This window comes from Prionailurus viverrinus, chromosome A2 (assembly GCF_022837055.1).
Source record: "Prionailurus viverrinus isolate Anna chromosome A2, UM_Priviv_1.0, whole genome shotgun sequence".
Taxonomy (NCBI): Eukaryota; Metazoa; Chordata; class Mammalia; order Carnivora; family Felidae; genus Prionailurus; species Prionailurus viverrinus.
Window position 1 is genome coordinate 112,309,451 of NC_062562.1, and position 27,571 is coordinate 112,337,021.

At 37.7% G+C, this 27,571-nt stretch overlaps 1 pseudogene; it reads left to right on the plus strand.

Annotated features, from left to right (window-relative positions):
* LOC125153726 (triosephosphate isomerase-like) overlaps window positions 1–27,199 on the plus strand; it is a 55,792-nt pseudogene extending 28,593 nt beyond the window's left edge.
* Window positions 27,200–27,571: the final 372 nt, after the last annotated feature.

Consider the following 27,571-nt stretch of genomic DNA (forward strand, 5'->3'; position numbering starts at 1 on the left):
GAGATCACGCCCTGAGCCAAAGTAGGAGGCTTAACCTCCTGAACCACTCAGGTGTTCCATGGTAGTAACACAAAACTTCTAAGTGAAGTTAATATGTAATTTAGTATAAGTGAAGTTAATATGTTGTGACTTTGTATCTCACTTTGCATATCTTTTTAAAAATGTTTTTAAAATTGTGCTAAAATATACATTGCATAAAATTTACCATCTTAACTATTTTTAAATGTACAGTTTTTGCTAATTACCTTCAAGTTGCTTTTTTTTTTTTTTTTTTTTTTTTTTTTTTTTTAATTTTTTTTTCAACGTTTATTTATTTTTGGGACAGAGAGAGACAGAGCATGAACGGGGGAGGGGCAGAGAGAGAGGGAGACACAGAATCGGAAACAGGCTCCAGGCTCTGAGCCATCAGCCCAGAGCCCGACGTGGGGCTCGAACTCACGGACCGCGAGATCGTGACCTGGCTGAAGTCGGACGCTTAACCGACTGCGCCACCCAGGCGCCCCTCAAGTTGCTTTTCAATCAGTCTCCAAAACTCTTTTCATCTTGTAAAACTAAACCTCTATACTCCTTAAACAGCAACTCCCTCTCTCCTCCCTCCAGCCTCTGGCAGCACTTGTTCTACTTTCTGTTTCCATGAATTTGACTGTTCTAGGTACCTTATGTAAGTGGAATCATGCAGTATTATTATTATTATTATTATTATTATTATTATTTTGTAATTGGCTTATTTCCCATAGCATAATATTGTAAGTTTCATCCACATTGTAGCACATGTCAGAATTTTCTTCATTTTTAAGCTGGATTATATCTTTATCTACCTATCTATATCCATCCATCTATCTATATAGATACAGATATAGATATTCGTGTACACACACACACACACACATACACTACATTTTGTTTATCCCCTCATCTGTCAAGGCACCCTGGTTGCTTCTACCTTTGAGCTGTTGTGAATAAGGCTGCTGGAACCCTGGGTGAACCATTTGCTTATCTTTAAAGTGAAGATAACAATAAGGCCTACCTCCTGGGGGGTTTTGTGAGAAGTTAACATAATGATTTGTGTGAAATAATTACCTAATGAACTTTAGTTATTTACATTGCCTCTGGGTGAAAAAGAGAGAAATAAAGATTAGGCTTAGGGGAAGGAAGGAGGCCTTCTGTGCTCTTGGTGACCTGAACTAATACAGCCTGACTGGGGAAACAAGACTGAAGTCTTCTAGTTAGGGCACCCTTCCATCCACCTCCCCCACTTCTGCTCTGATCTATTTCCAGGCTTACCATACAGCAATTTCATTATTCATAGTGCTTTTGATGTAAACCAAAGTTTGATTTTTAAACTAAGAAGGGGATCACATTGCAAAGTATTTTGAATGCTGAGGAAAGGTTATCTTACATGAAATTTTAGGCTTTTTCATTTTATGATTCAAGCACATTAGTGGTTGCAAGACCCAAAATAGACACATTTTAGTGAAAAAGCAGCTTACATGGTAGTTGCTTTCTGACAGATGGAGGAATTTAGTTCATATCTAAATATGAGCTTTGTTTATTTTTATCAGATTACCAACTCTGCAAATTGGATTAATGTGTAATTTTAAGCACGGCGGGCATAAAACTTTATAGAAGGGTTTTATTTTTCTAGCATTTCCAACTTATTATTTTTTAATTTTTACAACTGATGTTCAGGCAGTAGCATATTTTTGCTCTGTTTTTTTTCAAAATTGACATATCAAATATGCTATCTCTCTGATAGACTCCTTGAAAGAAATGGTCTAGGATCACATCTGCCTAAGATCTTGCAGTTCACAGGGAGAGAGAAGCTCAAACTGCTGCTAGGAGTTTGTGAACGAAAATAAGGCCTTGGTGTTTTCCCATTCCCAAACCCACATGATTTTAGATCTGTGTTCAAGGTCACTGTTGGACCCTTTAACAAGCCTAGCTCTGGGCTTAAGGCCAGTGATTCCTGGGCCTCTGCCATCATTCTGTCTTTTTTTTTTTTTTTTTTTTTTTTTTTTTTTTCAACGTTTACTTATTTTTGGGACAGAGAGAGACAAAGCGTGAACGGGGGAGGGGCAGAGAGAGAGGGAGACACAGAATCGGAAACAGGCTCCAGGCTCTGAGCCATCAGCCCAGAGCCTGACGCGGGGCTCAAACTCACAGACCGCGAGATCGTGACCTGGCTGAAGTCGGACGCTTAACCGACTGCGCCACCCAGGCGCCCCCATCATTCTGTCTTTTAGAGTAGGGAATAGAAATCTGAATTCAACATCTATGTAATCCCTTCCTCTAGCTTCATGTGTCCCTATGTAACTTTTTAGTTTTTCTTGTCATCTAGATATCAAAGTGACAGGTTTTGGCACTTCTAGGTAGCGGTCGCTCAACTAATGGGGTGTAAAGGTGTAAGGACCACCACACTCCTGGCTCCTGCTCTCCAGCATCAGCAAAAAAGGAATTTTCTGGGGAAAAGGCAGAATATAGCATGAAAAAAATAGTTGCAGCTGAGTTTGAAAAACACAACTGAATGTGTCTTTCCATTAGATGAGTTCATAATTTTACTTTGGCTTCTAATTTGAAGGAAAACTAGCAGCATAGCACGGGCATAACGGATAGAACCCTGACATATTTCAGAAGGTACACAGATGATTTCATCCAGCTCCAGGCCCTATCCCATTTATTGGGGATGCTATATTTGAACACTAGGGTAGGTACACCCTGTGAGGAGGACCAAAGACTGAGTGGGCAATTCCCTGTGTTTTATACGTTCTACATCATCAGGGGAATTGTGTTTTCAGAGCCTGCTTTCTTTCCTCCTATTACTAACTCCAACTGTCCTAGGGAGAGGTTTTATTAGGTTGACTTTAGCCAAAACAACTGAAGTGTTTTTCTAAGGCAGTCACAGCCCTTAGATAATCTAAAAACTGTTCAAACATTTGTATGATCCCTGCTAACTCCAAGACCTAATTGTGCTGTTCTTTACTTGTGGATGCAAGTTACACCTGGCAGAATTTAATGTGCCCCTTCATAGTGGCAGACTTATCAAATCTGAGTGGCACAGGCATTCTGGATGCAACCGCAGGCTCTAGGGACAACTTAATGTCAGAGTTACATGGATGTTAAGAAGCAGCGTTGTATCAAGAGGGAAACCACAATAATTATAAGAGTATCAAAATGGCAGATTCACTGAATAGAGTTCAGTTATGATTCTCTTGATCAAGAAATTGAGTTTACATTCATATTTCTTGCAATTTGTTGGTATGAATATATGGAATAATATTTTATATTTTTGAAATCAATGAACAAAGATTATAAAAATAATGTTAAACCACTGAAATGATCTGGAGCTAGAGATCCCAACTAGTTTCCTATTCCCTGAATCAGTCTTCTTATTTTAGCTGACTTCTGGCTTCAATCTGTGTACTGATATTCAGTTACAGAACAATTAATTCAAGCGTTAATGGAAATTCATTAAAAATGCACAAACCTAGCTACAGTGCCATGCAAAAATTTTCCAGATAATAGTTTATATTTACTGTCTGTTTACTGGCTTTTAAGACCCTTTCAATGATATTCAAGGGAATATTATGTTTTGTTTAAAAAATATAGATAAAAATAACTTAAATGATTATCGCATTAATTTTTTAGGCATAGTAATTATTATAATCCTAGAAAAACATTCAGTACTTACATCTGTAAAGTGCTTCATTAACCAAATTTCTCTTTTGGCATGCTTTAGTAATTATTCTCAATAACGTTGACAATAATTTATTTATTTTTGAGAGAACGAGAGGGGTAGGGCATGAGCAGGGGATGGGCAGAGAGAGAAGGAGACACAGAATCTGAAGCAGGCTCCAGGTTCTGAGCAAGCTGTCAACACAGAGCCCAATGTAGGGCTCGAACCCACAAACCATAAGATCATGACCTGAGCTGAAGTCAGACGCTTAACCGACTGAGCCACCCAGGTTTCACAATAGATTAACATTATAAGTCTATAATCTATATCAGTAATTTATGTGTACTAAATTTAATATTTTACTGAGTGCGTACTTACTTTTCAAATGTCCTCCTATATTTTAGGCTGATTTAGTTTAAAACTTGCATGTACATCTTTGGAACATCTATTGATGAAACAATAAATGAAAATTAATGCAAGTCTTTGATAATTTATTATTCAACTTTATTTGACATATTTATTTTAATATATTTGTGTTTATTATAAAAGTAATTCATATTTATTGAGAAAATTTAAAAAATATATAGAAAAATAAAAAATGACAACTTATCACTAATAACCAGATAATATTTGGTTAGCATTTAGATGTGTTTTACATGTATTCCTAAATAGTATAATCTTTATTAATATCCATGGCTTTATGTGTCTATTCACCTAAATATATTATAGAAATGAAATTGCTGGGTGGCTAACCACAAATATATACATATATCTTTCCTACTCATGTGAGCAAGACTCCCTGTGTCTATAGCCATATTACATGGCTTTTCTCTCTTTCTCTCCTTTCCCCCAACTCCATACTCACACAGCTGATTGGGGGGGGGGGGTAAGTGGCCTAACCAGGGCCAATGAAACCTTTATCTAGGGGATTTGGAACTGGAATTAATAGATTCCAGCCTAACACTCCTTAGTCTGTTGGACACAAGGAAACCAAACATTTTCTGACATGTAGACCGGAAGTCAGAGAAAGTCAGGTTGCAGCAGGGGACGGAGGTAAGGCAAACCAGTGGAAAAGAACAGAATTCAGAAACAGGGAGGGGGTTCTAAATACCATGAAGGCCATGGTTAATGTTTCCAAGGCTCCAATAAATTCCTGTCTTTTTTTTTTTGTGATACGTTTCTTTTTTGCTTAACTGAGCTGGAGTGGGTTTTATTTATTTTAATAGCAGAATAACCTTAACTAACATAATGTTTCTATAAACTATTTTATTTAGCAACATATTGTGGACATTTCCCAATCTTATTAAATATTTTTTCTAAAAATTTATTTTTACTTTGTGATTATTTGCTTGTCCAAACTGCCAGAACTGTAGGTACTCCGTTAAAGAGTATGAATATATACACAGCTGTTTGTCAATATTTACTAATTCCTAGAAGGAGCTATGAATCAGTGAATTCTCTTTTACTTTTACCAGTACTGGGTATTATTAGTAACAAATATTTTAAATTGACATTTTCAACTTTGTGGGAAATCAAATAGCCATGTCCTGGGTTAGGAGATCATAAGGAACACATTGCAAAGCAGAACTCTGCTTTCTGGCCTTGCTGAAAACAGCTTTCACTTGTCTAGTTAATGTATACCTAAGGGGCATGCCTTGCCTGTTATCTAATGTATATCTAGGGGTTGGGTCCTGCCTGTGCTCATAAATTCCTTAGACCATGTTATCATATAGAATATCTTATCTTGTTTTCCACCCTGTTTTCTACATCTCCACTTTTGTAGTCTTGGGAATGTCTTAACTTGTTTTTCTGCAGGCTTTCAATACCTTCTTACTGGCACGTAGCCCACTGATGCATTGCGTACTCTTTTTCTAAATGGACACTTAATAAATAGGCAAGCTTGACAGCAGCTTGGAGAACTTCCCTTAGTATCCCTTTCACCTCTTTTGACTTCCATAGAGTCTTGAGTAATACTTTCTGCCATCCTTGGCTTTGCTGGACAAAGCCAAGAGCAGAACAGACACTTGGTGACCCCAATGTGATAGTGATAGCTTTGAGAGGAAGATTTTCAGGCAGCAGAATCAACATGTTCAGGAGACGAAAGTGAAACCATCTAGACTTCAAACAGACCTCATCTCGGTAAGGGACAGCAGTGCCTGCTTGGGATAGCTGCCAAAGTGTCTAGTATTCAGTGAGAGTATTTCTTTTCTCCTTCTTTACTATGGGTCAACAAATGATAACACAACAGCTATTGTATTTAAAAACTTTACAGCAGCTTTTAAAGGTGGTTCATTGTATTGTTACAGAAGATCAATTAATTAAATTGTTAGCAACAATATGAGACATCTACCCCTAGTTTCCCAACCATGGTACAATTGATTTAGATCTACAAGAACAAGAAGGAAGACATTTAAAAAGAAAACATAAAAAGGGAGAAAAGGTTCCTGCTCCCATTTTAGTGACCTGGAGTTTAGTCCCTACGGCATATTGTATGTTACATGTATCTCTAGAGAAGGAACAAATTAAGAAAGAAAACCTAACATCCGCCTTTCCTCTGTCACCTCCTACAACCGATGACCTTCCTCCACCATCTCCTCCTGTCCCTATTCCTCCCGATTGCTTAAAACCAATACCTGTATGGGAGGGACATAAACCATGGGTTATGCAGCAATGTTTACCAGAGGGATATGCTACTGGGAAGTTTCATACATTCCCTGTCATTACTACTGCTGGACATCAACCTAGGAATGATTCCCTCCCTTTTACTGTCTGTAGGGAATTGAAATGAAGTGTTGCTGAGAACAGTGTCCAAAGCTCCTTTACTAAGGAGATAATTGAAGCAATAGGAAATGGATATGAAATGACCTGTTGGGATTGGAAGGCATTAACAAAAATCATACGTCCCTCTGCTCAGCATGCTGTGTGGACTTTAGAAATCAAGAGGGTTGTGTCACACAGGCAATTCATAATCGAGATTTGGGTATCCCGATAAGAGTAGAAATACTACAGGGCTTCGAGTGCTTTTCATCTGGGCTCTGAGCTGGTACAAACTTGGTGAATACTCTCTCTTTTCTTTTTTTTTTTTCTTTTTTAATGTTTATTCATTTTTGAGAGACAGAGAGAGACAGAGCATGAGCGGGGAAGGGGCAGAGAGAAAGGGAGAGACAGAATCTGAAGCAGGCTCCAGGCTCTGAGCTGTCAGCACAGAGCCCGATGCGGGGCTTGAACTCATGAACTGCGAGATCATGACCTGAGCTGAAGTTGGACGCACAACCAACTGAGCCACCCAGGCACCCCAAATACTCTCTCTTTTCTTCCATTACTTTTATTTCAGGGGCTTTTCAAGGAGTACAGTCTTATTGGAACACTTTCATGTCCGTCGCTTGGGTTGCAGTCCTCTAGCCCGTGACTACTCTACGGGAGGAGAAAGCCTGCCTTTTGGCTGGAAGTTTGTACCCTGGCTAGAATGGAAATAAGACCCAGAAGCTTGATGCCCTCTCTTTATTCCTGTTCTTATACAAAGTTGTCTTTCTTGGGCAAGGGACGGCCACCTATGTGACCAGCACAGCTGCCAACCTTAAGACTCCTGTGTGAGGTTTCCTCCTCACTGGTCTAATGTGATCCCTTCCACATCCCTGGTCTAGCTGCTTCTGGCTGCATGACCTCCACTGGGAACCAGCCAAAACTGGTACCCAATTGAATTAAAACCCAACAGGGGACTGTTTACTAGGAAGTTGGCTGTAAAGACTATATGTGTTGGAATGTTGCTTAGATCATGATAGATTTCGTTCTTTACTGTTTTCTATCAATGTCCTCTGTCAACTACCTAAATTACAAAATTGGGTGCAAGTTAATGATACATATACTGGAAAGCATAATAATAATGCAAATAGTGCACCATACATAAATTTCTTAGCTTTTTAGAGTATTTATAGGTTAAAATTAAATTTTATTAAAATATTAAATATAAGCTTTTTTAAATTAAAGCCCCAAATATAAGATGCAAGCTAGACAACCAATAATTAAAAAAAAATTACAATCTTGCAAAGTATAAAAAGGGGAAGAATTTTTTTATGAAATATTGCATTAAAATGCTGAAATTCTGGGGGCGCCTGGGTGGCGCAGTCGGTTAAGCGTCCGACTTCAGCCAGGTCACGATCTCGCGGTCCGTGAGTTCGAGCCCCGTGTCAGGCTCTGGGCTGATGGCTCAGAGCCTGGAGCCTGTTTCCGATTCTGTGTCTCCCTCTCTCTCTGCCCCTCCCCCGTTCATGCTCTGTCTCTCTCTGTCCCAAAAAAAAAAAAAAAAAAAAAAGTTGAAAAAAAAATGCTGAAATTCTGGAATTCTGGACTTTTTCCTCTGAGTGGAGAAAAATCACACTTATAATTACCAGACTGTCATTGGTTATCCCATATTTCCTTAGATACTCATAAAGACCTCAAATGGAAGATTTTAAGTGATGTTCAGTGTTGAGCTTTTTAAAATCTAGACATTATTTGTTAAAATGTGAATAGTGGCTGAATAACTTATTTAGAAAAATCTGTTTTCTAAAAATAAAGACACTAGAATATAAGGATAAACCTAAAAGAATATTTATCAAAACTTAATTTTGGTACCAAATATCCTCATGAAAATGGGCAATATATGAATTTGTATTACTGATTGATTCAATTATGATATATCTCCGTATGGAATATGATGTTGCTATATAAAATCTACATATAGGGGTGCCTGGGTGGCTCAGTTGGTTGAGCATCCGACTGGATTTCAGCTCAGGTCATGATCCTGGGTTGGTGGGATTGAACCCCCCAAGGGACTCCACGCTGAGCATACAGCCTACTTAAGATTCTCTCTCTCTCTCTCTCTCTCTCTCTCTCTCTCTGTTTCTCTGTCTCTCCCTCTCCCTCTCTCCTTCTCTTCCTCTTTCCCTCTCCCCTGCTCATGCACACACTCTCTCTCTCTCTCTCTCTCTCTCTCTCTCTCTCTCTCTAAAAAAAAAGCTACATATAAGTACATATGTCTATGCTTCATGGAGAAGGTGTAAGAAGGATATATCTAAAAGTGTTTTTAAAAAGTATGAACACCTGTTTATTATTTGGGGACAGTGGGTTGGGAGAGAGGGAGGAAAAGATTATGAACATTGCTTTACACATTTCTTTATTGACTTATTATCTGTGTGTATGATTGTTCTTGTAATTAGAAAAAAAGCTTTGAAACATATTTAAAGAAATAAAAAAGAAAGAAGGAAATAAATGACTTAACATAAATCATGTAATTTAGGAAAAAACAAATGCTTTCTTTCTGATAGTTGCTGTTAACTACCCCTACCACCAATAATTAGATTTTTTAATTGAATTTTTATTTTGAGATAAATGCAGATTCACCTGAAGTTATAGAAATTATTCAGAGATCCTGTGAAGTCTTTACCCAATTTCCTCCCTTGATAACATACTAGAAAAACTGTAATACAGTATTGCACCAAGATACTAAGATCACAGGTCTTGTTTAAATTTCCCACCTTTATGTGTACTCATATGTGTGTGGGTGTATTTAATTCTACACAGTGTTATCATTTATGTAGGTTTGTGTATCCACTCCTGCAATCAAGACATAGAACAGTTCCAACACCGTGAAGATCCTTATTATGATTTTTTTATATCTGTATCTGTCTTCCTCCTCCACCCCATCCCTAACCCATGGCAACAACTACTCTCTTCTTTATTTCTCTGGTTTTGTCATTTCAAGAATATTATATAACTGGAATAATACATTAAGCAACCTTTTGGAATTGATCTTTTTTTATTCAGCATTATTCCCTTGAGATTCATCCAAGTTATAGATTATATCAATAGATTCCCCCCCCCCCTTTTTATTGATGAGTCATATTCTGTGGTATGGGTATGCCAGGGTGTTTAACCATTCACCCACTGAAGGACATGTGGGTTGTTTCCAGTTTTTGCCTATTATGAGTAAAGTGGCTATAAACTTTCATGTACGAGTTTTTGTATAAATACGTATCTTCACTTCTCTGTGATAAATGCCTAGGAGTGCAATTGCTAGGTTGTATGTTAGTTGCATATTTAGTTTTTTTAAAGAAAACTGCCAGACCGTTTTCCAGATAGGTTGCACCCAGTTTACATTCTTACCAGCAATGTATGAGCAATCTACTTCCTTTGCATCTTCATCAGCGTTTGATGTGCTTGTTATTTTATAGGAATTTTGATAGGTGTTCATTGTGTTTTAAGATGTTGCTTTGAGTATTCTTTATTCTAAGAGTCTAAGATCTCTAGGCTTATAAAGATAAAATGAACCTTAAAAAGCTTTTAATCCCAAAGGATATATAAATATCTAAAGTAGAACTTCAGTTCCTCATATTTTTTGAGTCTTTCCTTGAAAAACTGAAGGCATATATCATTGTTACTGCCTCAGGTAAAGTATGAAAATTATAAAATTCCAGTTATTTCAACAAATATAGCAAATATTTATTGAGTGCCTAATGTACAATAAGCACAATTCTAGGTGCTGACACTATGGGAATGAAAAAAATAAAATGCTTGCTCAAATGGGAAGTATATTATTATTGATGTCTAGGGACGCCTAATAAATAACACCCCCCCCACCTCCTACCCCAATTGATTTGAAAACAACCAGTAGGCACAGGAGTTGGGAAAACCAGAGATTAAACTGTGTCCTAAATTACTGACAAAACTATTTGGAGAATATACCTCAGGTTGGTGGAAATAATGGGCTTCAGATCACTGTATCTGATCTTCAGCAGAATTCCCTGCAAAGGCACAAGAAATTGTGGAAAGGCAGAGGCCACCACCCACAATGCTCCTTATTCGGGAACACCCAGTACAGATATTCTCTGAGGTAGGCTTGTCCCAAAGAAAGGATTCAGAAGGGCTGGGCCAGATATTCTCAGGTTTTCCCTCATAACTTGATCCTTTAGACAGAGTCAAGTATTTTACTCTAATAGAAGCTTCTTCACAGAGAAACCAAAGGACTGGGGAATGGAAATTCTCCCTTAATTATATTACTAATCATCTTCGGCTAAGATTTAAAGTAAAAAAGATCTTATAATGCTGCCTCACTTAACCTTCCAATTTATTGGGTAACTTTTATTCTGGAATATATTGGCTACTATTTGCAGACTCCCACATAGCTTTTCTTAATTGTAAATATGGAGTCTACTTGGAAGGTTGACAAAGAGGAATAGGAAATCCCAAGAAGAGTGGCCGTATGTTACAAATTAGACATATATTTACTTAAATTATATAATAGGTTTGGGGTTTGAAGGAATACAATAAATGTTACTTTTGTTTTCCTTCTGAGTTTAATACCAATTTAGAGATAGACACAAACCATTTAGACAGATGGCTATCAAAATATGAGCTTAACGCAGATGAGTGATACATCGCAGGATGTGGCAATGATGACATGTTGATCCTCAGAATTAGGTTTACCCACCAAGTTACAGACAGACTTAACCAGCCACAGACTTCCCTACATGGGCGTTCTTGTCTTGTAAAATGTATGCCTTGGAAGAGCAAACCAGAATGGATTCTCAATGTAGACAGGAAGGTTTTCAAAAGGAAGAAAAGTGAGGGGACTGAGGGTCAATTTCTTGTTGCACATCCTGTTAGTCAGGTACAGCTTTCCATCCTGTCCTCTCCTAGAGGATGGGGAGAGACTAGAAGTGTTCAGCAGAAATCTCACTTTAGGGAAATTTGAATAGTGAGGAATAAATATTTCTTTCTAATGGTACATAACTTAAAACTAAATTCTGGGGAGATATGCTGATGTGTGGCTTTTCAAAAGTAAAAAAAATAATTAAAACAAAAAGTAAATTAACAAAAATAAATAATTAAAGCTAATTAAACTTAAAAATGATGTTGGAGGAATATGGAAAATAAGGACAAAAAATGATTAAGGTAAGTTGTGTGTGGAGTGTGGGCAGATGCATCAAAAATTAAGAAACTTTTAGAAAAGTACAGCATAGAGAATGTAGTCAATAATATTGTGATAATGTTGTCTGGTGACAGATGATAACTATATTCATCATGGTGAGCTTTGCATAATGTGTAGAATTGTCAAACACTATGTTGTATACGTAAAAGTAATATAACATTGTCCACTATACCTCAATTAAAAAATAATTTAAACAACTGGGGCACCTGGATGGTTCATTCGATTAAGTGTCTGACTTTGGCTCAGGTCATGCTCTCACAGTTTGTGAGTTCGAGCCCCATGTCGGGCTCTGTGCTGACAGCTCAGAGCCTGGAGCCTGCTTCAGACTCTTTGTGTCCCTCTCTCTCTCTTTCTCTCTCAAAAATAAATAAATGTTAAAAAAATAATTAAAAAACAATAATTTAAAATACCTTAAAAATAAGGTAAAGTTGCTGGGGCCTTCTGTTGCCTGTTAACATGAAAGCAGATACGTTTGCCAATCAGTATATGAATTTGATAAATTGTGTGTTCATAAAACCTTAAATTATCAGTAGCTTCAAGAAGAGTCTTCATGATTAATGAAATATAATTCAATAGGTGATGAATCATTAGTGATGACTGAGGTTTGCTACATGCCAGAAGATAATGAATTGGGGATTTTTGGACATCATATAGTAAGTTTTGCATTGTGATGTTATTTGTATTATTATTTAGAATCCAATACATGTATCCCTTTTCTCTAATCTCTGCTAAGCAAACTACCAAAGGTTGGATCAGCATAGATCCAGTGGAGTGGAGTACAGGCTTAACGGATTTTCTAGAGAAGGGAGAATGTCTGTAGCCCTTCATGGGATACCAAAAGATGTATATATCAATTATCCCTGCAACTTGTTAAAATAGATAATATCAGCTTCCATTCTAAAATATTCTGATTCAGTAGATCTGGACTGTGGCTATGGAATCAGTCTTAGTAACAGGCTCCACATATGTTACTAATGAAAGTGATTCTTGAGAAGATCTGTAGGGACTGTGCACATTCTCTTTCATGCTTTGTACCATCATTAACTATGCTGTCAACACTTAGTCAGCATTAAATATGTAGTGTTTTCCTTCAAACAACTACATTAAATATGTAGTGTTTTCCTTCAAATGTCAATGCTGTGACATTCTGGAGCCGCTCATCCCATTTGTACCCCCAGAAGTGATAGAAAGATCATCTCTGGAAGACCATTTTTAAGGCTATTCTTATCTTTGAATTTGGGAAGTTTATCAGTACTGAGAAAGTAGATAGTACAAACTATTGCTTTGTTTCCTGGGGTGCAATTAGATATTTTTTCAGGTGCATTTTAATGTTATGAAATCCTGTTTTCTTTTGACTTCTTTCTCATTGAGTGGTTTTCTTCTGTTCAGAAATAAAGCAGATGTTACCTTGACTGAAGAGATGGTGAGGGAAGGTACTGATGCTTTTTTTTTTTGAGTCTATAGTGGAAAATACTATTAAGAGAGTTGAAGAGTTTTCAAAATCCCTTAAACTTTTATCAACACATCCAGGTTGCTAAATATCATAGAACAGAACAGTTGGGAGACGGTCAGATGCAAAAAGTTCTTGTACTAGGGTGAAACCTTAAAGGGCATGGGCAAACATGTATGTTGTTTGGAGATTATGTATTGGCATTAGAAGTCTGCTCATTTAGGCATAGTCCAGAGAAGCTTGAGACTCCAGCAGAAACATAGCTTTCTGCTCAAGCCTTGGCCACAGTTAGAATAGGTTAATTAGACAGATGAACCAAAAACTATACTCCTGGTCATAGCCTGTTCATGCCATGTGGAAGATCCACAAATTTCTGGTTGCTTGTGGGGGAGAAAAAGGAACCATTGAGGAGGCTGATGCTAGAGGGTCACATACAGTCCCTTGATTCCCAGTTGCATCAGGAAGAAAGGTAGGAAAGGAGAGAAATTAGAAAGACTAGGATGTTCACATGAAAGAGACTAAATAACTAGTTAGCCAGCTAACTAAACCAGAAGACAGGAAGAAACCATTGATTGAATGTTTAAACACATTTCCCCCCTAAAATTTTGTTAGGCATGAGTGGGAATATACAGTGATAATCTACCTCTAAATCTGAATATTCATTATGAGGTTCTGTCTTTCTGTTCAGTCTACCCTGAGATGCAGTCTACCAAGCATGAGGTGGGAAATTCACATGGATTAGCCCTCAGAGTTCTCAGTTATTTGTGAAAAGTGCCAATGTTGAGTACCAGCAGAATGTTGGCATTTAAAGAATGCTATCACCACCATACCACGAAAATAGTTGCCAGGAATAAAGTAGCTTCATAAAAATACATGTTTCATCCACAAAGATTTTCCATCAGCTTTCCACTATTTTTAATTTCAGCAATTTTTAAAATAACATATGAGGTTGTGAGTAAAACTGAATTGAATTCCTGGAATCCTAAGATATAAGATAGAGCCCTTGAAATAAAAGATGAAGTCCCAAATTTTCTGTCTCTGTCCTGGTGGCTTTAGAGCCAATGGTAAGATTGTGTGGTGATAGCTATCTCTTTTTCAAACACTTATTTTCTCCCATTCACTAAAAAACAAAACAAAACAAAACAAAACACCAATAGAGAGTCTAAGTTGTGGCCAAATTATCCATATCACTAATGTAATTTTCATTTCACTTTGAGATGATTTTTATAATTAAAATCTCTTGCTGTTTTTGACCAATTACAAATAAATGGGGACCACAAATCTAACTATACCATAAATTTACCAGAACCTGTGGTGCAGTTTTAAAGATTGTTGCTTGTGGAAATAATGACTGTTATTATTTCCACATCTAGATGTGTTCCCAACTAGACCATGGCACAGATTGTAAGTCATTCATTCTTTTCTCAAGGTGGCAGTAATTACTTTCACATGATTCTGTAGTGATCTTGATTGCCCTGCCTTTGTAGGCTGTGGCCCATTCATTTAGTAAATATGGGGGGAAACAAGGTATTTGGAGAATTTCATCCTTTTATTCTCTTTTCAAAAGAGAGAGCATGAGATTTTCTTAATATGTCTCCTTCACAGATCTTCTCTTTGTGGCAAAAGTACTAAAATAACCTGAAAGAGTGGTAAGTATTCAGGTATCCATATTTTTAATAGCCATGCCATGAAATGTCATGTTTTAACTTTCTTTTCCTCTAAACAATCTAGTGAGCTAAGTCTGAGCATCATCAGACTCTGTCACATCTTACAGTAATAGACCTTGCATACTGCTATTTGCTGAACAAAAAACTTTCTTTTATTTATCTTATAATTATGTTTATTGTGTTGCAAAAAGTTTCTGTTTCCATCATGTCACTGTTAAAACAGGTCAGTGCATACTTAATTCATTATATAAACTCTTCCTATAAAGACACCTGTCATATGATTGAGCCCCCCCCCCCCCCCCCCCCCCGCCAATCTATCATGACCTGATCTTGAGATTTTTAATTATATCTGCAAAGATCCTTTTTCCAGTAAGGTCATACTCATAGGTATTGGGGATTAAGACTTGGACATATTTTTTTTTTATTGGCAGTGGTGGTGCCAATCAACTCACTACATATCAACTCACTATCTTGACTTAATATTAGTTTATTTGTTTGTGCTCATTTTCACTCCCCCCTCCCATTAGAATGTCAAGACCATGAGAACAAGGATTAAATATGTTTTGTTTATATTAGTGCCTTGAGCAATTTCTGGCATACAGTGGAGCTGAATAAATATACAGTATGTTGAATGAATAAAAGGGGAAACTGGACAAGATATAGGAGTCATAATTGGAGTCAAAAGAAAAACTAGGGAAAGAGAATTTTGAAATTGGGTCAGACTTGTGTGAAGAAATACACAAGTGTCTATTCGTGTCTTCTGCCCATTTCTTCACTGGATTATTTGTTTTTTGGGTGTTGAGTTTGATAAGTTCTTTATAGATTTTGGATATTAACCCTTTATCAGATATGTCACTTGCAAATATCTTCTCCCATTCTGTCAGTTGCCTTTTAGTTTTGCTGATTGTTTCCTTCGCTGTGCAGAAGCTTTTTATTTTGATGAGGTCCCAGTAGTTCATTTTTGCTTTTGTTTCCCTTGCCTCCAGAGATGCGTTACTGGGCAATCAAAAAGAATGAAATCTTGCCATTTGTAACTACGTGGATGGAACTGGAGGGTATTATGCTAAGTGAAATTAGTCAGCCAGAGAAAGACAAAAATCATATGACTTCACTCATATGAGGACTGTAAGAGACAAAAAAGATGAACCTAAGGGAAGGGAAACAAAAATAATATAAAAACAGGGAGGGGGACAAAACAGAAGAGACTCACAAATATGGAGAACAAACTGAGGGTTACTGGAGGGGTTGTGGGAGGAGGGATGGACTAAATGGGTAAGGGGCAGTAAGGAATCTACTGAAATCACTGTTGCACTATATGCTAACTAATTTGAATGTAAGTTTAAAAAAATAAAAAAAAACAAGTTATTAAAAAAAAATAAATACAGAAAAGAATGGTGCCCTGAAGTAAAGAGTGTTTGCATAATTAGGGAGTGATTGCTAATATCAAATGTCAAGTTGAAAGAGGCATGAAAAAAGGCCTCCTAATAATTGTATGTTAGAATTCTTTTGGTTCCAGTGAAGATCTTCATATCATGTGGAAATATGTCCAAAGCTGAGACAGGTTTTGCTTATGTATTCTGGTATGTTTGTGGCTCTTTCACCACCTTGTTAGAGTAAGATAAAACAGATCAAGAAGGAATTATTTCCTGTCACTGGATTAGAAATCATTGACTTTCTTTTTTTTAGTAGTATTCTTATGGAATCTCTTACCTTCTGGACCCATTGAATTATCAGTCTACCTCTCCTGTGTAGATTGGGTGTTTGATAATTATTGGAGCCTATCAGTATGTGTATTATTTCCCAACTCTACTTTTTGAACTGAACAAATGTTTTTACCCTCGTTAGTTCTTTTCTGCTAATTCCAATGCACATATTCTGTTATGATGTTTTGTAACATTTCTTTTCCATTGATCATATCTAAACAGCAGAATTTAAAATAATTAAAAAAATAAATTGAGCCTATTCTTAATAGAAACGTGAAAGTTGTTTCTAGTATATAAATAGTAGCACTTAGATGTGAAAAGTAAATATGTAGAGGTATGTGTTTGATTCGGTAATTATAAGAATTTATTAAGTTTTGGATGATAGTGCAACATGCCTATAACATGTCATTTGCAGTTCTGTGGCTGCTTTGTTGATGAAGAGAAACATGTACAAAATAATGTAAGCACTTCAATATTAACTACATTGGAAATAAGATGAGTTTATCATGTGCCAGTGTTCCAAGTGTTACTATCTTACAACATTTTGATTGTTCTAGCTTAATTTTTGAAGGTATGTGTGCTATATAATTTATATAATCCACATTTTGCCTGGTACAACTTAACAAATGTAAGACTGTCCAATTTTTTAAAATAATTCCAGCCTATATCATGTGGACATTACATATTTAGGAAAACAAATTACTTTCTTTAAATAAATAAATAGATGCAATTATTCTTTAGTTTCTAGAAAATCTAAATAATTGCTTTATAAATTTTAATCAAAATAATTCACTCAGATTTTTAAAAAAAATTGTTTGAAATTAATGTTTTCCTTGGAATTATAGCATGTAATTTTCTTCCTTTTTTTAAAAAAAATTAATGTTTATTTATTTTTGAGAGAGAGAGAGAGAGACAGAATGTGAATGGGGGAGGGGCAAAGAGACAGGGAGACAGAGAATCTGATCCAGGCTCTAGCTGGTCCGAGCTGTCAGCACAGAGCCTGATGCGGGGCTCGAACTCATAAACCATGAGATTATGACCTGAGCCAAAGTCAGGTCAGACGCTCAACCAACTGAGCCATCAGGTGACCCAGATTTAATTTTCTATTAGCATCTTCAAATAGGACTACATTCATTTATGCAATTTAGAGTAACATTATTTCTTAATTATTTTATAGATATATAGTAGTAACTATAGGGAAACACTGTTATATAAACTATATTATGTTATGCCCAGAATTCGTGATCCCCCAGAGACCACCAGGGAGCCGAATCTGATGCAAAAGCAAAGAGCCTTTATTCAAGCTAGCTCGAGCTCAATCTTCTACCTGCACCGATGCAGCCGTGAGATATCGGAGAGAGAGCGAGTTTCAAAAGCACAAAGGTTTTATTGGGGTCTAGGGGCAGTTGGTGAGGTAATGGCTGTGGCCTTAGCCAATTGGCTGGGGAAGGGTCGGAGTCCTCTTACGCAGGTCGACGTGTGTGTTTTGATCAGGAAGTTTGAACAGGTGAGCGGCAGGTTACTCAAGGGGAGGAGGTGTGGTCAAGGTGGAGGACACAGAACAAGATGGAGTCCGCTGGTGTAGGCCCGCCCTTTCATATTGTATAGTATATAATTATATAATATGCTATTATAATTAAAGATATGTACATAATTTTTATTCTGTGATCATTTTTTTTCTTTTTTCAAATTCTGGAAGCTAGCTCTTTTTTTTTTTACATCAGAATGTTTATTGAAGCACTACTTTTATTTTTTAATTTTAATTTTGTTTGTTTTCTAAGTAGGCGTCGCACGCAACTTGGGACTCAAACTCATGACCTAGAAATCAAGAGTCACATGCTCCTCTGACTGAGGCAGCCAGGTGCACAGGAAGCTAGCTCTTTTACATCTATTTTTTGTTAAGTCAGTTAAACAATTTCTCCACTGTGCATCAGTTACCATCTTTGGAGACTTCATAAAGTCTATCAGTGAGCTTTCTAGCATTCTGATCTTACAGGTTTTTGCCTACCTGAACCCTTTTCCTTCATTCCACTTCAGCCCCTTTAGAGCATAGAAAAGTTTTTGTTGAGTCTACTTTGCCTCTTTGGTAGGCCTCCCTTCCTGCTGTGGTGCAACTGACTCTTCCTCCAAGTGTGTCCCCAGGAATGCTTCTTACCCATTAGGGTTTTACTTCACTGGCTTGCTGAATGCTGGCTCATTCCTTTGCATTCACTATTTGCTTTTGGTATCCTCAGTTTGGGCCATCTCTTTCACCCTATATCCAGTTTGTCAGTTGGTCTTCTCTCCAATCACTTGATGTTAGCATCTCCCTGAGGCCTCAGCTGAGAAGAATGTCACCATCAACTGTAAATCTTCCAATTGTGTTAATGCTCTCACCCCTCCAGCAAGGGAGGGCCCAACCAAAATTGAAAACTCTTAGATCCAGTCTTTGGACTCTAAATCATCTTTTCCCATGGATATTGTAAGACGTCATTCCACCAACTCAGAATCCTTTTGGTCAATCACCTTTGTTCTGTCTCCATGTGTTTTGTTGACACCCCATAATCTGTCATTTTCAAGGCCTTTCACTAGTACTTGGAGACTCTTAGCTATTGATAACATCCTACTTCCAGGGTATCAAGCATTCATAAGAGTCACTCCTGGAATCCTACTCAGAAGGTGGACACTTTTAGTATGACCTTTCTTGGCTGTCATCTTCTCCCTCTCAAGAAATTTGTGTGTCTCAGGGTGCCTGGGTGGCTCAGTTGGTTGAGTGTCCAACTTCAGCTCAGCTCATGATCTCACAGCTCATGGATTCGAAGCCTACATTGGGCTCTGTGCTGACAGCTCAGAGCCTGGAGCCTGCTTTGGATTCTGTGTCTCCCTCTCTCTCTGCCCCTCCATTGCTCATCCCCTGTCATTCTCTCTTCCTTGAAATAAACAAACATTAACAACAACAAAAAAAGAAATTTGTGTCTCCACCAAACACAACACCTGTGACTCAAGAGGAGATGTATCTCCTTCTGAAGACTAACAATGTACTAGATTCAATTTGCCACCATGAAACATGCCTTTTATTTTGCCTTCATCCTGTACCTCTTCTTTCTATTTTCTTTTTGGTTTCATTTTATCCATTCCATAAAAATAAATACCTAAATAAATTTAATAGGATTCACTTAACCTTAACTCCCATGCATGTTAAACTATTTTTAAATCTTTGCTTTAATACCCCGACATGAGGTAGGAACACACTAAATGGACCTTACCACCGATTTAATGTTTTCAATTTATAATCTATTTTTCCCACCTAAACCCTCTACTGAAACTGAAATCTTAGGATAAATGGTAAGCCTATGCAATAACCCTCACAACATTTCTTATTCTGTCTCCTCTTCTATTCCATTAGAGCCACTGTCATGCCCTTATTTCTGTTTTTTTTTTTCTTTAAATTTGTTCTTTTTCCTTTCTGTAAGGGAGGCAAGTAAGAAAGTGAGGAGGGGTCTAATAGTTATAGATGGTTAGCTATGTACAAGGCATGGTGTTAGGTGATTTTTATATACATCCTATCTCTTTCATTCTTCAGGACAATTCTGTGGGGAAGATATTTTTCCACTCAAAAAGTTCTAGCAATTTTTTCAAAGTTACACAGACTTTGGTAGAACCAAAATCTGGACCTTTGTTCTATCCTTATTCCATTGCATGGTGACCTCATATGTCATTTTGTCTTTCCACCCAGAAAAGGTAAGTATCCCTGTACTTCTGTCCTCTGCCTTGTTTAGTTTGTGACATTTGTCTTCATGTCTTGGGTTTATATACGAATTGCTCCAAAGTATCTATCTTAAGCCCAAATGTCTCAAAACATTTTCCCTCCTTCCTCTTTATCTCTTTCCTACTCTTCCTTTCTTCCCACTCTCCCTCCTTCCATCTCTTTCCTTATTTGTTTTAAACATTTTTTAAGTATTCGCTATATATTCAAATGATAAGTGTTTCACATGCATGGTCTTCCTCACAAGGCACACATACTGGTAGCTCAGTTTTAAATAGGAGGAAACAGAGACTTAGAGAAGTTATGCAACTTGCCAGAGGTCAAACAGCTAGCAAGTGTAGAATCGGGCTGGGAGCCCATTTTCCTCTGAAATCTTTGTTCACTGTCTCATGCTGCTGAGAGATTACTTATTGTTTTCTAGACATGCACACTCCTTTCCTACTGTTGCCCTTGCTTATACTATTCTCTCCTATTCTGTTAGAATTCTACCCATTCTTCACGGTGATCTCCAGTGGACCTTTTCTGGAACCCTTGATTGGATGTGATTTTTTTCCCGTTCTCAGCTCATAGCACTTTCCATCTTGTGTATTTATTTTCCTGTGTGCACATATATATTTTCCTTCTGTGATTGTGTAAGTTCCTTGAGGTAGAAACTGTCTTTTATGCACAGTAGGTGCTTTCAATAAATCTTATTGTATTGAGGTGAATTGCAAACTGGCAGTGCATTTTTTTAAAACAAACAAATACAGCAACCATATATTGCAAATGCAGTATTAGTAAAAAGGCAATGAGAGGCAGAATTATTTTTATCACAATTTAGAGATTAATGAAATATAGTCTGCATTAGTATTTATTTATTTCATGGCTTTGTAATTTGCTAAATTTCTTTTCCCTTTTACTCAAATGATTATTCTCTCATCGATAGGATATGAACTCCTGGAAAATATTCATTGTTAACATCTACAGCTTGTTGATTAGAAACAATTTCCAGATGGCAGTGAGCTCATTATATATGATAGTATTTTAATATCTTTTTAATTTTTTGGTAATTCCCTCCAAATCCAATGAAAGAATTCCAAGCCTGTTGTCAAACTTACCTAATATAATTAAGCAAGGCACCCACAAGGGTCTGATCAAACAGGGTTGTTTTGCATTTCCTGTTTGTTTTATTTTTCGATTCTCTGATTTCCAGTTTTGGAGGTCAGGCTTAAAGCATTTTCATGGATGCAATTCCCACAGAGAACGATGGGAGATTGGTGTAGGAGGGATTGCAGCCTGGGTATAAAGGAATTGTGTTTTGCCTTTCTTTTCTTTATTCTCCAGCTGCTGTTCCTTAAATAAAACTTTAAAAATAACTTTTATAGGGTGGTTAATACATTCCTACCCTGTGGGGACAGGCTACATTCTCAGCTGCCCAACATTTTAAGCAGGCTGTAGTAATTTGGGTAAAGAAACAGGCTCTTGTCTTAAGTCTTGAAGAATTGCCACAGGGTCAAGGCCAGAGCAAGGGAAGTGTGGGCGCTGGTGAACTTGCATTCTGCATATACTTCCCTAGAGGCTGCAGAAAAAGGGAGGGGCCCAATTTAGGTGGTCAGGAGTGGGGCAGAGTCATAGGGATAGGCTGAATTTTATGACAAAAGAGGGAATGTCACAGTTTTTAAATTTAGAAGGTCCTATGGCTTTCTCAAGTAGTTTCTTTTATCATTCCTTGGCCCACTTCTTACTGAGTTAAACTTGAATATTTGGCAATGTGCGCAGGTAGTGTATACGCTCACTATGACTCCATATGAAATCCATTGTGTTTAAGTTTCCCAATTTTCTTAGGGGAGCCAGTTGGAAAGAGGTATGTTGGAGGCTCTAAAGTCCCACTGGTCCTTTATGGATGCCTAACTACCTTCTGAGCCACAGGTGGAGCAGTACTGTGTGCTGTCACACCTGCCCAGCTTGCCCCAGGTAGTAAGCACTGGATCTGTGAAGCTACTGGTTTGGCTCTTTGTACTGCATAATCTGCTGCCTTGCTCTGTGAAAGAGATTTGGCTTTCATGGAAAAATGAAAACTGGAAGGAAGGAGGGATTCAACTCTCCTCTCTACTCTATTTATGCCATGCACATTTTACAAATGAGGGAATAGGTAGGGTATAAGAAGAAAAGTGGGCAGAGAATTTACATTTAAGTGCCTTGTATGTATCAGGCACTAGTAGCTATCAGTATTTTTAGCACTTTATAATTTAAAAAGTGCTTTGACTTATGCTGTTTGCTTTTCATAATAATATGTGAAGTTTGCGAAGCAGATGTAATTTATTCCCACTTTTGCTGATGTAGATAGTAAAGTTCAAAGTCTTCAAGCAATGCTCAGGTTTAGGTAGTACAGAGGTTAACTAGCATGTGGGCATTTAATGACTTCAGGCTGCCTAGGCACAGTAGGTACTGAGCACCTACATAATTAGCTAACAAGTTTTGGCATTTTGTAACTGTTTAACAGAGTTTTTACCTGATAAAAGCTAGTATATGTGTCTATAGAAAATTCCCCAAATTCTACCACACTAGATTGTCATTATGGTCTGTTTCCTTTCAGTTTTTCTTCCCCTGGGAAAATACAAATATGTACAAAACTGGTATTATATTCTGTATATAGATTTTTATTCTACTTTTTTATACTATTGTGTTTGCCCCATGGTTGCCCTGTCTACATTATACTTTACATAAAATCAATACATACATAAAGTAAATAAATACATAAAGTACATAAAGTAAATAAAAAGTATTTTTTATAAAACTAGATAGAGTTATATATTTAAATAATACATCTATTGTATTGTCTTGTCTTCATGTCTTGGGTTTATATACGAATTGCTCCAAAATATCTATCTTAAGCCCAAATGTCTCAAAACCCTTGGCGTTCCTTCCTTCCCTCCCTATTAGATGTGATAGCTATATGTAACTTTATCTCTTTTGTATGATAACATACTTATACTGTAATTTATGTAGTCATTTTTCTACTATAAGAAATACAGCTGTTATTTAAAAATGCCTAACACAATCTTCTCTTTCTTTCTCATTATGTTTTTAGACTAGATTAGTAGAAGTTAAAATTGTATGTATGGGGTATGTATTGACATCTGTTATCATGTGTCTACAACATCCATCTTGCTTCTCTTAGAAATAGCATCTGGATTTTCCTTTGTAAACTACCTTTCCTAATCTCTATCCCTGCCAGTCAAGCCCTGATTCACACAGGGTGAATCCCATATCCAGCCCTTGTCCCAAGAAGTTGAACCTGTTTCCTCATCAAAGTGATTGTTTCACAGGGGGAGCATGGGGCCCAAGTCATGCCAGTAAAATATAGTGAGGTGTAATCTTGGGATTTTACAGTAAACTATTGGGAAGTTCAGGTCCTCTTTCTGCCAGCTCAGTGAGGCAGCACAACATGGAGTCTCAAGGGCAGGTTGCCATCTTTCACCTTGAGGGAAGGCCTGCCTCAGGAAAAAAAAAAGAAAAGCCATAACAGTTGAAAGCAGACTGGACATGGAAAGAGATTCATAATGCATGTTTGAGCAGGGGGATTCCATATGAGCACTGCTGGGATTTTTACCTATGTGAGCCAATCCATCCGTTTTCTCATGACAGCATTTTGAGTTGGGTTTCTGCTTTTGTAAGCAGACGTGCTGATTTATGACTTAGTACACTGGCTTCATATGTGAAGGTCTTTAGTACATCTTGCGATTTACTTTCTGACAGCACTGTGAGCCATGGAGTACTTATTTCTGTGTATCAATATTGACACAAGTAATATGCATTTTAAGTGTGAAAACATTCCTTTTCACTTTTAGAATATTTTTCACGTGTTTAATGATCTTTTATATTTCTCCTGTGATTTGTCTGTTCTCTGATTTGCCTGCTTTTAATTTAGGGTGTTATTATATTTCTTCATATTTTAAAGCGCTTTTTACATGAAAATATTAATAAATCATTTGTATATTTGTGCCATATATGTTGCAGATGTTTTCATTATTTGATTGTAATCATACTAATGCTACATATGTATGAAATACTAAGTATGTAGTTTTTTTTTGTTGTTATGGAGCTTTTACGTTTAGAATGTTCTTTACCTTCTAAAGATGAACACTTTTATAGTTGCCTTATGCTTCATTTTAAAATTTAGTGTATATTTCATTTGGGATTTATTTTGGTAGATAAAGTAATTTTATTTAGGAATAGTTTGGATGAAAGTCACAAGAATTGTGAAGCTTTCAAAGGTTAGGTTGCTTCTAATGAATACAGGGATGTTTCACGGAACCATGTTTGGGATGCAGTCACACTTTGGGGAGAGACAGGGAACCAGGATGGGCATGCTGTTGGGATTCCATTCTTTTTCATCTCTGGCCTATGCCCTCATTCCATTTCCTCATCCTTCCCATTTGTTTTCTCTACTTCCTTGTCCCAGTGGGAACCATCCAACAATACAGAGAAAGACTAAATCTTCACTTACAGTCCAAATTCCACTAAAACGGCCCTGTTTTTCTAGTTTGGATATGGTGCTTAATGTTGCCCTGAAATGAGGTCACATTGGATGAACCCTGGCTTTTAAGAGTCCATTCTCTGGATTAAATTCGTTATCAAAGAATCAGGGGAAGGGTAGTTACCGGGGAAGGGGTAATATTTTGAGCTGCAGACACAACCAGTAGGCATGTGGTCATTACATAGATGAAGACCTAACTCGATTATTTCCCAAATAGCTTTCCTAACAAGTATTGGTGTTCTATCCTTTCACTATTGATTTACAATGTTTTCTTTGTCCTATATTAAACTCATAAGTGTGTTTGAATGTGTGTATTTCCAGACAAAGATTTTCTGACATATTGGTTTCTGTCAGTTCTCATGACAACTTTTATCAATTTCCCTTTCTTCTTCTTTCCAAATTTGTTGTATATATATTCTTCCATTTATTCTTCCAGGAAAATTTTGTTGCATATACAAGTGAAATATATTTTTTAATGTTTGTTTATTTTTTGAAAGAGAGAGAGAGTGCATGAGCAGAGGCAGGGCAGAGAGGGAGGGAAAAAGAGAGGGAGAGAGAGGTAGGTAGAGGGAGAGAGAGGGAGAGAGAAGGAGAGAGAGAGAGAGAGAGAGAGAGAGAGAGAGAGAGAGAGGTAGAGGGAGAGGGAGAGAGAGGGAGAGAGAGAGAATCCCAAGCAGGCTCTGTGCAGAGCCCCATGGGGGGCTCATACTCACAAACAATGAGATCATGACCTGAGCTGAAATCAAGAGTCAGAATCTTAACCAACTGAGCCACCCAGGTACCCCACAAATGAAATACTTTTATAATAATTATTCTGACTTATTAAGGAAACCTATTGTTTTTATTTATTTGTCTTATACCTGGCTACTTTTCTAATCTATGATAATTCTAAGAAATTTGCAGTTCTCTTGGAATTCCAGTTATGTAAATTGTGCACTGGTTAATAATAATAGTCACTTAACCTTTTCTACTTATACCTTTTATTTCCATTCTGTGTCTTTTAGAATTGTTCAGAATATCCAATAAAGCAATAATTATGTTTATGAGTATTGTTATGAGCAATAATATTATTTGATATCTAATGACATTTACCATACGTCAGGTGCTATTAGAAATCCATTATTGCTATTATTCTAATTCTGCTGATGAAGAGACTGTGACTTGGAGAGGTCAATTAAATTGACCAAAGTTACACATCTTATACACGGTAGAGCTGGCATGCAAAAACAGGTCTGACTCCAGTAACCCTATTTTTAATGATTATCTAGACTACCTTTTTTAAAAAGGAAAATCCAATTTAATATTTGAAGGTATGCTTATATACTGAGAAAGCCTAAGAGAATTTTATGACAAAACATGAAAGGTTTCTTGCATTTCTGAAGAGGTCACTAGTAAAACTATCTGTCTTTGAAGTCTTTTGTAAAAATGATTAGTCAATACGTTTTGCAAATTTCTCCATGGTTGATGGTCTATTCAAGTTTTCTGTTTTTCTCCGGGTTAGTGTTGATAGCTACTTTTTTTCTTCCTAGAAAATTCTCAGTATAATTAAGAATTTCGTAATTACATGGAATAGTCCATGCAGATTTTGTTTCAAGAAAGAGCTTTAATGTACATAGCTCTGCCTTTGGAGTGAAGTGCATAGGTGATAGATCTCAAAAGTTATTTTTTAGGGTGATACACCTTCCATGTGTCAATTCCAGCGCCACGGTGCCCTCGAGGAAGTTCTTCGTGGGGAGGGGAGCATGTGGAGGGGGACAGGAAGATGTATGGGCGGAAGAAGAACCTGGAGGAACTCATCACCACTCCGAACACGACCATGGTGCTGGCTGACATGACATCGAAGTGGTTTGTGCACCACGCCCCCCCCTCCCCCCAACTGCCTAATCGACTTTGTCCGACAGAAGCTAGATCCCAAGATTGCTGTGGCTGTGCAGAACTGCTACAAAGTGCCTAACGCAGCCTTTACTGGGGAGATCAGCCCTGCCATGATCAAAGACTGTGGAGCCACGTGGGTAGTCCCGGGGCACTGGGAAAGAAGGCGTGTCTTTGGGAAGTCAGATGAGCTGATTGGACAGAAAGTGGTCCCTGCCCTGGCAGAGGGACTTGGAGTAAACCCCTGCATGGGGGAGAAACTAGATGAGAGGGAAGCTGGCATCACTGAGAAGGTCGTTTTTGAGCAAACCAAGATCATCACAGATAATGTGAAGGACTGACTGGAGCCTATGAGCCTGTATGTGTCATTGGTATTGTCAAGACTGCAACGCCCCAACAAGCTCAGGAAGTACAAGAAAAGCTCCAGGGATGGCTGACGTCTAATGTCTCTGACGAAGTGGCTCAGAGTACCCGTAGCATCTATGGAGGTTCTGTGACTGGGGCAACCTGCAAGGAGCTAGCAAGCCAGCCTGATGGCTTCCTCGTGGGTGGGGCTTTCCTCAAGCCCAAGTTTGTGGATATCATCAATGCCAAACAATAAGCCCATCCATCTCCCCTCCTTTTCCTGATAATCCAGGGAGTAGGTAGCTCAGAAGCCCAGTGACTGTGCTCCTACCTCCCACACATCTCCACCCCGCACATGCTTCTGATGGTGTCACCTGCCCCCTTCGTGGCCAAACTATACCCCTTCCTTATCATTTACATCTTACCCTATAATGGTTGGGACCAGGCCAGTCCCTTTTCCACCTACTGTCATGTTTGGAACTAAACATGTCACCAAGGTGGCTCCTTCTTGGCTGAGAGGTGGAAGGTGTGGAATTTGTTCATGGGTCTCCTCAGTCCCCAGTGAGGGTAGGAGAGAGAAGCCATTCTCCTCCCCCATCTTGTGCCATGAGACAAAGAGCTGAGAGAA